At 33.7% G+C, this 11,632-nt stretch overlaps 1 long non-coding RNA gene across 1 annotated transcript; it reads right to left on the bottom strand.

Moving 5' to 3' along the window:
- Nucleotides 1-5,186: 5,186 nt before the first annotated feature.
- LOC134758947 (uncharacterized) lies at nucleotides 5,187-10,129 on the bottom strand. The gene is made up of 3 exons (XR_010134754.1): nucleotides 9,926-10,129; nucleotides 9,135-9,220; nucleotides 5,187-5,853 (listed from the first exon to the last, which is right to left on the bottom strand). It is a non-coding gene; the product is annotated as an uncharacterized lncRNA (long non-coding RNA).
- Nucleotides 10,130-11,632: the final 1,503 nt, after the last annotated feature.

Genomic DNA, 11,632 nt, shown 5'->3' with positions numbered 1-11,632 from the left:
TAGTTCTTTAAGATACATTGTTAGGTTGTTAATTAGAAGTTTTCTACTTTTTGGATGTAGTCACTTATTGCAATAAACTCTCCTCTTACTACTGTTTTTGTTGTACCTTATAGGTTTTTGTATCTTTTATTTCCATTTTCATTTGTTTCAATAAATTTTTAAACTTCCTTCTTAATTTCTTCATTGACCCACTGGTCATTCAGTAGCATATTCTTTAATTTCCATGTGTTTGTATAGTTTCCAAAGTTCTTCTTATTATTGATTTATAGTTTTATTCCATTGTTATCTGACAAGGTACTTGATATGATTTCAATTTTTTTTAATTTTAGGACTTGTTTTGTAATCTAACATATGGTTTATCTTTAAGAGTGATCCATGTGCTGTGGAGCATGTGTTAGTTTATCATATTCTTAAATCTTTGATCAGTAGCTAATATGGGGCAGGCCCTATATTAAATTCTATGTGGGAAAAAAGAGATAAAAATACTATTTTAAAAAAAAATTAGAATTTTTATTATCCTTTGCATAGTTACAGTAAATAATCCAAGAGAATAAGAGATGAGCAGAAAATGTATATATAATGTTAAGAAGCACACAAATTACAGTAGAATTTTTACAAAAAGAAAATTTCTAATTTTTACTAAATCTATAATTGAGGATGTGGTGGAGTGGTTAGTACATTTTTTAATAGTCCATATTCAACTATGTGGAATAGTGTATATTCAAGTATTCAAGTATGTGGAAAAATTCTTGCAATCTGGGAATAACAACAGCTTTCAATTCAGACCAAATATTATATATCAGGCTCTGTGATAAATTATTCACTTTTAATCTCATACTAATCTTCACAACAACCTTATTATGTAGGTTGTACTAGCTTCCTTTTATATGTTAGAAAATTGAGGAAAAGAGAAAATCAGTATGTTACTCAATGTCATACACCTATTAAATAGCTGAGCTCAGTTTGGAAGACCCTAAGTATATACCTGTAACTATTATTCTGTATTTTTAATAAAGAATAGGATAATATATAATTATAGGGATAGTGGAATCAACATTTAATTTTAAAGGATAAATAATTTATTATGAGAATACACAGTAATTTCTATTGTTATTTTTTTCTCTCTCTTCTTTTTATATTTTATTTAATGAATATGGGTTAAATTTATAATAAGAAAATCAAAATAAACATGAATGTGAAGAGTATCTGTGCTAGCAGGAATTTCCCATCAATATGAGCAGCAATGACTACCCCCATCTTTTTGGGCCTTGCTCAGCCTGGGGTTGGCCGTCAGGAAGGGCATGTTCTCTACTCTTTTCCTTAGGCCTCATCTCCGTTGATCAGCAGTTGATGTGTTCCTAGCCATGTTAAAACCTCGAGAGGAAGGAAAAATAAGAGGATAAGTCAGGTCCTATGCGGCTAGCCGGTTTCACACTCTTGGTGCTTGAATATATTTAAAGTAGCTTTCCCGGATGGCCACACTAGGTGGGAGAAGCTAACTTTCTCTATCAGTAAAATGTTCCTGTGGGCCTTCTCTGAAGAACTTTCTTCAGGTGGGAAGAAAGCACCTCTGATTTGGGTGCCTCTCAGAGCTCCTTCTGTAGCCATTGGGCATCAAGATACTTTCAAGCCTTTCTTCTGAGGTCTTCCCTCATCCTCTCCAACATGACCCTATAGGATAGAACATACCCCACATGGATTTCTCTCTCTCAGTCACATGTGCTCAACAGGAAATATTCACCCATTCCTTGTTCTGACAGACTTTAGGCAAGCAGGATAATTTGAATGGCAAGGAGAAGGTGTAAACTAAGAAGAAAAAAATAATAACTCCCCCTCGTGTAGAAAGACATACTCCTCTACTTTTTTTGTTTCAGAGCACTTTCTTTTAAAAATATGTACTTGCATATTCTTTCCCTGCCCCCTTGAGAGATATATATATAAATCTTTTTAAAAGTTAAATTAACCTAATTCCAGCTTTATAACCTAGGAATATCATTCTTTAGGACCTGGGAGGCACCTGTTTAAAATGGAATCAAGGAAAATAGAGCCCTATCTCCCAGTGGCGGGATAGGAGCCTACTAACTTGGTAGACCATGTAGCACAACATTGCAAAACTGTCTTCTGTCACACATACGAGAAGTTTTTTCTTTTTTTTTTTTTTTTTATAAAGCCTATTAGCTACCACAGATGGTCAGCCTAATTACCAAGTGAGTTTGCTATGCAGTCAAGTCCTCTTACTTGAAGACTGGTTATTGTTTGTCTTTCAAACACATATGTAATGAATTCTTTCTGCTTGCCTATGTAAAAAGGTAAGATTTCTTTCTGTCTCTGCAACCTCCTTCGAGATTTACTGTTTTTAGTGGATTACCTGTGATATGCTTTGTATTCTGGTTTAATGTATATTTTACAATAAAACTATTTTGTTTCTCTTTTATTGTTTTAGAGAGGGTTTCTGGGTTGAGATTTTATTTATTTATTTATTTATTTATTGAGATGGAGTCTCGCTCTGTCACCCAGGCTGGAGTGCAGTGGCGAGATCTTGGCTCACTGCAACCTCTGCTTCCAGGGTTTGAGCGTTTCTCCTGCCTCAGCCTCCTGAGTAGCTGGGATTACAGGTGCCTGTCACCATTCCCAGCTAATTTTTGTGTTTTTAGTAGAGACAAGGTTTCACCATGTTGGCCAGGCTGGTCTTTAACTCCTGACCTCTAATGATCCTCCTGCCTCAGCCTCCCAAGGTGCTGGAATTACAGGTGTGAGCCACCACGCCTGGCTGAGATTTTGTTTTTAATCACACTTCAACACAGTGCAGCAGCCTTCACTCTCTGGCTCTACCACCGAAACAACTCACTTTTCCTTTACCTCTAGAAGTATTCAGTAGTTCACTGTCTATTGACCTCAATTATGAGTTAGGCACCTAAACAGAATTTTCCATGGACTACCACCTCCTTTCCTTTCCTAAAAGAAGGAGTGAGAACTGTGTTTAGGGTAACAACTTTCTCTAAAGAAATGTATTCATCAGTCACTTAACTTTACTGTCTTTGACCTCTTTTTACAACTGTCATCTGACTTATGGATCTACCAAGAAATAGGAATAAATTTCTTGTAACCTTTCTAATTCTGCACATGGAAGTGAGAAGTTCATAGACATTTTGATGTTCTTAAACTTATAGGGTGGAAAACATTTTCAGAAGTGGAGAAAGAAGCATTCTATTTACACATTCTGCTCCAATTACAATAAGTGGAATAGTAAAATATACATTATTCTTTGGAAATTAAGGATAAACTTTTTTGTGTGTATGAATTTTAAGCCATGTTCTTTTCACTTGTAACCATATTCTCATTAACAGACTTCCCCCTAAATATACAAAAATGTTGGACTGTGAATTTTTTATACTCATCATTACCTGTGTATCTGTGAAGTAAATTCATTATAAAAACATACTAAATTTGACTTCCAACAGCCAAGATGTGTTAATTATAATTTTTAGTTTAACAATGTGTGTGATTTACTTCAAAATATGTCTGCTATTGACAGTGTGATATCAGATAAAAATTGTTTAAATTACCATTTAAGGAATTGTCCTAATCCAGAATTCATAGTCCAGGGCAGGCAGCTACATTTTCATCTTAAATACAAGCCTCAGCTATCCTTAACATGATTAACAACAGAGGTTTTGCTATTTTGCATGACTATAATTGGTTTTCATTTGTAAAACAATGGCTTATTTGTGAATGATTGTTAGAAAGGGGTGTTCACTAGTGAAATTAATAATACTGGAAATATATTGTCTGGAAAAAAAGATTTTTAGAGACACCATTCTAACATGTATTAATAGACTTAAGACTCTAGCCAGTCTTGTACATGTTCTATACACCGAAGCATTGCTCTCCAGGCTTGATTCCAAACAAACCAGTTCAGAGGAGTCCTGAGGCCCCATATATGCAACATGAATATTGCAATATTTGTCTTAAGTAACCTTCTAAAATTTTTTTTCAGCGTACTCCCCAAAAAACAGAACGCGAGGGTTTTTGGAGAGATTGCTTGTAGTCTAGTTTCAGGTTATTAAAAAATATGCATCTATCTGTTTCCTATCTCATGCTGTTAGAGATCAAACGAAAAGAACCTAATAGTTTTGCATCACCAAACTTTTAATATTTAGAGCAATTCAAAACAGCCAGCTGGAGATGGGGCACTGGGGACCATGAGGAGGAGGGTTCCTGAAAGGTTCACAAAGCAGATGACATTTGAGTTGCATATTGAAAACTGAGTAGGCATTTCCCAAGTTGACAGGGAGGTGAAAGGGGAAACATTTCAGCAGAGGACAATTATATAGATTGTCCCAAGATGTGAAAGAGTGCAGATTATTTATTCAACTAAAGTATGGCTGAAACTTTGAGGTGTTAAGCTATAGATACAGGAAAAGCAAGATTATGAGGGGATCTATATGATCTACAGAAGTGTTCTTGAAGCTTTTTCTTAAACACAAGTCATAGTAAAATATTTTATATTACTCAAATTTAAACACATAAAAATTAAAATCTCACAAAAATATTACATCTTACTGGGTAATGGGTACCCAGGTCTTTTCTATTCTATTCCATTTGGTCTATTCCATTTTCTTTTATTTCATAAAAAATGTTGTTTTTAAGTAAATTGATTTTTTGACACATCATTCAGTCACTCCTACAGTATAAATACTTTTCTCTGGAGACAACCCTGTAGAAAGTTGAGAGCTACTGAAAGGTTTTAAGCAAGTGTTTGTGATGTTTGCAAAGAACACTGTTCTGGTAATATAGAAAATGGATTAGAGATATAGAATTTAGCTGGAGGAAAAAAGTAGGGAATAAATACACTAGTCCAGACAAGAAATTGTGAGTGCTTGATCTAGACATTAGCTTTGTGGATTGGGACATGGAAAATCTCAGAGATAAATGGGTAAAATTAGGAGAACTTTCTCACTGAATCTAGGTTATTGTTTGGTGGTAAGGGTGAAGGTGGGATGACATGAAAGATTTGGGACTATGTTATGGACTAATGAATTAAATAACAGGTGTGTGTGTGTGTGGTCAGGGAGTAGTCCATAAAATACAGAATAAAATGCAAAATATAGAGGAGAATTTCAATTCAGTTTTCTTTATTTTCTATTAAGAGAAGTTTACCATATTCTGTTGTTCTCAGTGCAGTTTTGGGATTTTCCATGATTCTCTAATTTTCTTATACAGCATATTTTAGGAAGTATGCTGGCTATTTGTACCTTAGCAATTGTTTGGTTTAATGGTTGCCAAACCTAATATTGCCTAAGACAGAATCCCTTTGGGAAAAGAATTCAAAGACATGCTTCACAAATTCCCCAATGGGTCATTTTAACAATCCTGTGACTGGAATGTTGCTATCACTGCTCTTTTTTACACGTATAAAAGATGAGTGCCTGGGATTTAGTGATTTCTGAAATTCACTCTATTTGGAGGCTTAGCTGGAACTAAAATCTGTTGTTTATCACTTTCCCCCACTGAAGTGTTTTTCTTAAAACCCACATGCATTATTATTCACTAATGACCTTGACTTATACTTTTAAGATTATCTTTCTATTTCACCTTAAAATTTTCCTGTACCTTCACATTTTCAGTCTTCCTTCAAGTCTGTCAGTAAGGTGTGCTCTTCTTTATTGCTAAGACTTTTCTCCGGCTGTTTTCATGGTTCTCACCACCTTTTTTTTCTTCCAAGATCAATATGCTGTTTCATTTGCTTTCTAGGATCGATATTTTTCAGATGCTCCACAGGCTCTTTAAGGATACTTTCTTTGGAATGTTATATTACCCCCATTTCTTTGTTGTTTAGAAACCACTTTTCTACTTTTAGTTGGCAAGGGTGGAAAACAAAATGATCTTTAGCTCTGGATAAAATACGTGTAAAACAAAACTGACCAGCCTAATTTATATATTTTAAAAGCTCATTCTTCCCAGCAAATTAAACAGCAGTAAAGATACAATTAACAACAATCTAAAATACTAAGGGGCAATACTAAAATACTAATACTAAATATTTAAACAGCAGTAAAGATACAATTAACAACAATCTGAAATACTAAATGCAATCTAAATACTAATACTGGCTCTGTCGTGTACTACCAAATTTATTTACTGAAGCTTATATTTGCTAGAAATCCAGGTTGTGTGTGTGAGAGGGAGAGGGAGCAAAGGATACAAGAGTTATTTCACTCTTTGCAATTCCTACTTATTGAAGTGGTAGATTAAATAAATATTAAATAGAATAAGGGTAGAAGTTGTGAATATTTTTGTGTTGTCAATGTAATTCACTGTGGTGTCTAGTGAATTTTATTTATGAACAAAAATCAGTAAAACTTTCTGTCCTGTCTATCTTAATTTGGAATATTTAGAGGGTGGTGATAATCTGGAAGATAACAGTAAAGTATGAGAATTGAAAAGAAAAAGCCAGGCGCAGTGGCTCATGCCTGTAATCCAAGCACTTTGGGAGGCTGAGGCAGGAGGATCACTTGAGGTCAAAAGTTTGAGACCAGCCTGGCCAACATGGTGAAACCCCATCTCTACTAAAAATACAAATTAGCCAGGCCAGGTGGCAGGTGCCTATAATCCCAGCTACTACGGAGGCTGAGGCAAGAGAATCTTTTGAACCCTGGAGGCAGAGGTTGCAGTCAGTGAGATCACATCACTGCACTCCAGTCTGGGTGATACAGTGCGACTCTGTCTCAAGGAAAAAAGAAAAAAAAAAAAACCCAGAGAGAGAGAGAGAAAATTGAAAAATAAAAAAATGGGATCTATTCAATTTTGATATCTTAGTTTGGGGAAATTAACTGTGCTGAAGACCATTTATAAAACTTCTTGAACTTCTCATTCAAACATTTCTGTCATGATTTTTTACCAACAGGCATAACCTCAGAAGACAGGTTCTTTCCTAAGGAATATTAAAATTTGTTAGATAGAGTGGAAATAACCTAACTTAATTATATCCCCTATTAGTATAGTATATTTGTTAGATTATAAGTTATATTCTATAACCCTACATCGCGATATGTTGGAAAATTTCAAATTTCTTCATATGTATGTATGCATTGATAAGAACAACATTTTGAAAGAAACAGATATTGGTTGAATCCCGGCTCTGTTATTTACTACCAAATTTATTTTAAAATTTAATTAAAATATATATGGTTATTGTTGGATTTATGGGCTATTCATGCAAAATAATGAGGATGGTGCTAGTCACACATTAATGAGGATGGTACTAGTCACACATTAGATGCCAAATAAATAGTGGTATTTATAAGTGACTATTTTCCCAAACTTGTAGTACATTCCCTTAAGTGTCAAATGTTAACACTTGAAAAATATTTTATAGAGAATATATCTACAAAGACCTCATGTTTCACTACCATATTTAACTGTGTAACAGAATGGAAATGTTATTTTTAAGTAGTGTCCAAAGATGCAGCATTTCTTAGAGCTGTCTTAGAGACTGTGAGTTAAGAAACAGATGAGCGCTTGCATGAGTAGACATGCTGCAACCCGGAGAAGTTATTATGGCTGCTTATCTATCAGAGTTATTTCTAAAATTTTCTTAGAATATTGGCTTTTATGGCTTTAAAATGTACAAATCCAATTGTAGTGATGCATGCCTGCAGTCCCAGCTTATTTAGGATGCTAAGGCAGGAGAATCACTTGAGGCCATGAGTTCGAGACCAGCCTATACAACATAGAGAGACCCCCATCTCAAAGAGAAACGCACAAAAATTCAAATAAATATTAATATATCTATTTTCCAAGACTCTTTTTTGGAAACATGTAACTCATACAGAAAAAACTGGAAGAACAGTACAATTAATGCCCATATATCATCACCTAGGTCAATCAATTATTGGTACATAAAGAGAGAGAGAGACTTTTTCTTTTTCTGGATCATTATGACAACTTATTCCTAAATATTTCAGTATATACTCCTTAGAACAATGCTATTTTTCTACATAAGCCTCAGACCAACATAACTTTCACACCCAACAAACATAATATTGATAGAAAATTACCATCTATTATAAAGGCCTTATTCAAAGTTTTTCCAATTGTCTCAGTTACAGTCGTTGAAGTTTTACTGAAAACTTCAATATCCTATCTTGTTATTTAGTTGTCATGTCTCTTTATTATAAACTGAAACCATTTTCTAGCCATTAAATAATTATATATGTGTATGTGCACATATGAAAGTATCTAATAATTCGTATTGCAGCAATCATTTTTATGAACAATTGGCAGGGGATTTTGTTCTCATCCTTTCCATTTAAGCAAGATGCATTTTTTCCTTAATGTGGACAGTGAATTCTGATTGCCGTTATTTTCTTTTGAATTTTTCTGAATTTTTTTTTAAATTTACAGTCAGATTAATCTATGCATTGGGTGGATTTTTTGGTGCCTTCCTTATCTTATTCAATGATCAACTTTATACTGTTTTCATAGAATTTACTTAAAAGCTTTTCTTCATTTTCTGTAATTTAGAATGTAACATTGGATCTACTTAATCTTTGAAGTTTTGGTAGGATTTTTCTGTGAAACTATTTCGGTGTACCGAGGTTTTTTGTTATTGTTGATATTTCTTGTTTTCTCATTTTTTGCAAGATAATTATTTGATAGCTTTTCTGTTTTCCTGATTTATATTGTCTATGTTTCTCTAAGAAACTGGTGGAAGCTGTAATCAAATATGGTCAATCAAAAGGTCTTTATTCTAAAACCACTTGGATTGCAGATTTGCTGATCTCTTTTGGGAGGTCCCAAGTGGCTCATTGACCATTTCTGATTACCATGGACTGTGGTCTTTATTTTCAGTCTTTTATTATTTACTCTTTATTCTTAGGGTAGGTGTTTGTTTTAACCAATTTAAAGCTCTCCTTAATTTAAGTACTCATCATTGCTATTACTAGGGAGAGCAGCTTCCTCCCATAAGTGATAAAAATGTTTATTAGAGAAAATGGATGCATAATTCCACAATTCTTTGTCTCTCTAAAATAATGAATGTTCTTTTCCTGGCTGTGCTATCTGTGATTGCATTCTCTGCTGGATGCCATAAATCAAAGACTGTTTTAAATTCTTGTTGACGGAAAACTTACTTTTTGGTCAGAGTCTCAGCTGAAAATTGTTTATATCCATTTCATGGCAGCATGACAATCCCTCTCTCCTTTTATAGCTATTAAAACTCAAAACAAAAAACAAAAACAAAAACTTGTTGTTCAATTCAACTATGCCTATTTTAAAGTATTTGACTAATTTATTAAAAACTATCACCATTTTTTTCTTTCAGAGGCTTCCCCATATTCACTTCAAATAAATTTTGTTACTAATTGTGTCTATATTGTTAACATTCACTGAAGTGTTTGACCCAATTCACAGTTTGCATTTATGTGGCCAAGGCTCCCACTCAATTTTCACAACTATCCTATATATAGAAAACTGAAGAGTGAACTTCAGAATATAACATACAAGATTGATTAATGACCAGATTCATCATTTTGAGAAATAATTCATGTTTATCAACAATTAATTCCATCAATTACATGATTGTGTGATTTCAAACGTTTTTAGTTCTTTTTATAAGCTAAAGTCTTGGTACTAGAAGAAATGTCAGAGAAGTGTTTAGAAATGGTTTTATACTTAGGCAATTGCAGAATTTCCCCTAAAGGTAGTGCTAGTTCACTTACTTCTTCCATGTTATGTATTTTGTTCAAAGCATCTAAGACCAACTTGTTATGACAGTACTATTATCTTCAATGCATTACAGGATGAAGAAAGACTTTAGGGCCAATTTTATCCCTATTATATAATATTTTCTCCTCCTCCGTCCCAAATCCCATACACAAATTAGAGTGCTCTAGTGCCACCACCTACCACTTACTATAGTTACCATCTCAATAGTGAATAGTGGTGAAAGACAAAAGCTACTTCCAGGCTGTTGTTTCTTTTTTCTTCTCTCTCTCTCTCTCTGTCTCTCTTTACTGCTCAATAGAGAATTTCATGGTGACGCTCTGTCCTGGAGGTGTTAACGAGCAATGTGCAAACAATGTGTATAAGAGAAAACATTGTCTCTCTTTGATCCTTTCTTCCTGGTCAAGTGCTGGATAACAAACATAAATCATGAAAAAATAGGGACAAATTTTAGTCATTTTTATATTCTCATTGACAAACGGACAAGATGAAGTCATTCCTTGAAAGAGTAAGATCATTATATCAAATATATTCCTTATAGCTTTTAAGATCCCTCAGTGTCACTTAAATTGTTGCAGGAAGTCTGTGGCTTATTGATAACTGGTTTGTTTTTATTTCTATAAGAGAGTATGGCAAATAGTGAATTAAGTGACAGAGCACTTGGACTTTAAGTGCTTCTAGCATCCAGACTGCTGTCCTGAAATTATTGTGCACTTTGGGAATGATTTCTTCTTGTATATAATCTGTTCTTTCTAAATTAAGAGTCAGAAAACTACCAACCTTGGGCCAAATCTAGCCTTCTGCCTGTTGTTATAAATAAAGTTTTATTTGAACACAGTAATGCCCATCTGTTTAGGTACTTCTGGCTGCTTTCCTGTTACAATGGCAAGGCTGAAAAATTGCAACAGATAACACACATAACCTGCAAAGCCTAAAATATTTACTTTCTATGCTTCTATAGGAAAAGTTTGCCAACCCTTGCAGTAAATTTTTGTACTTTGGTTCACTTGTAAAGCAGCTTCTTTTGCTCTGTTTCTATTCTCTGTTCTTTTATGATTTAAATACTGCTTGTAGAAAAATAATTACCAAATGAGGGATAGAATAAGAAAGGCTTTCTATATTGCTACTCACTGTTATACATGAAAATGAATAACAGTTTCAGTTATCTTTCCTCTATGTCCTCAACTTCAAAGGGGCATTAGTAATAGATTCATGATAGATGGGCAGATTATAGATATAGATATATATACATGAGCTATATATATAGATGATTTATCCATATGGATTCCCAATGTGATTTATAATTTGTTTCAATCAACTTTACAAACAAAATCTCATTTCCCAGATCCTGTCAGATTCTTGTTTCTTAATAACTCACTCAAATGTAACAAGTTAGCTCTTAGCCCATTTTTATCTGTTTTATCACCAAACCAACCTCATATTTATTTTATAATATCTTACATAATTGGGGTGTTAGCTGTCCATGGTAGATTGGTCACATGTGGCAATTTTGTCCTCCATCAAGGAATCCAGATTAGATATTTTACAGAAATACAATTGTCTAAATCAGGAAAGAAACTCAGAACAGGAAAAGATTAACATTGAAGGGGAAATATGAAAGCATATTTGAAAGACTGTGTATTAGTTTAAATGTGTGTTAGCAGACAGAAAAAGCTACAATCTGATAAGTAAATAGGGGGCTAATTTGCCATTAAAAGATCCAAAGTGGAAAGCCATTAGGGAAACAACTGGGGAAATCTTAATAAAATCGTATTTGTTTTGATAAATACGTTGTGTTATGAGACAGGTTAACATGAAGAGAATAAGTTGGGTGAACTATTTTTGTAATTCTTTTATAAGCCTAAAATTATTTCAAGATAAGTTGTTTTAAAAAGACACTTTCATC

The sequence above is a fragment of the Gorilla gorilla genome, chromosome 6, assembly GCF_029281585.2.
Source record: "Gorilla gorilla gorilla isolate KB3781 chromosome 6, NHGRI_mGorGor1-v2.1_pri, whole genome shotgun sequence".
Taxonomy (NCBI): domain Eukaryota; kingdom Metazoa; phylum Chordata; class Mammalia; order Primates; family Hominidae; genus Gorilla; species Gorilla gorilla.
The sequence above is the reverse complement of the archived record's forward strand: the minus strand, read 5'-3'. Positions and strand labels throughout refer to the sequence as shown.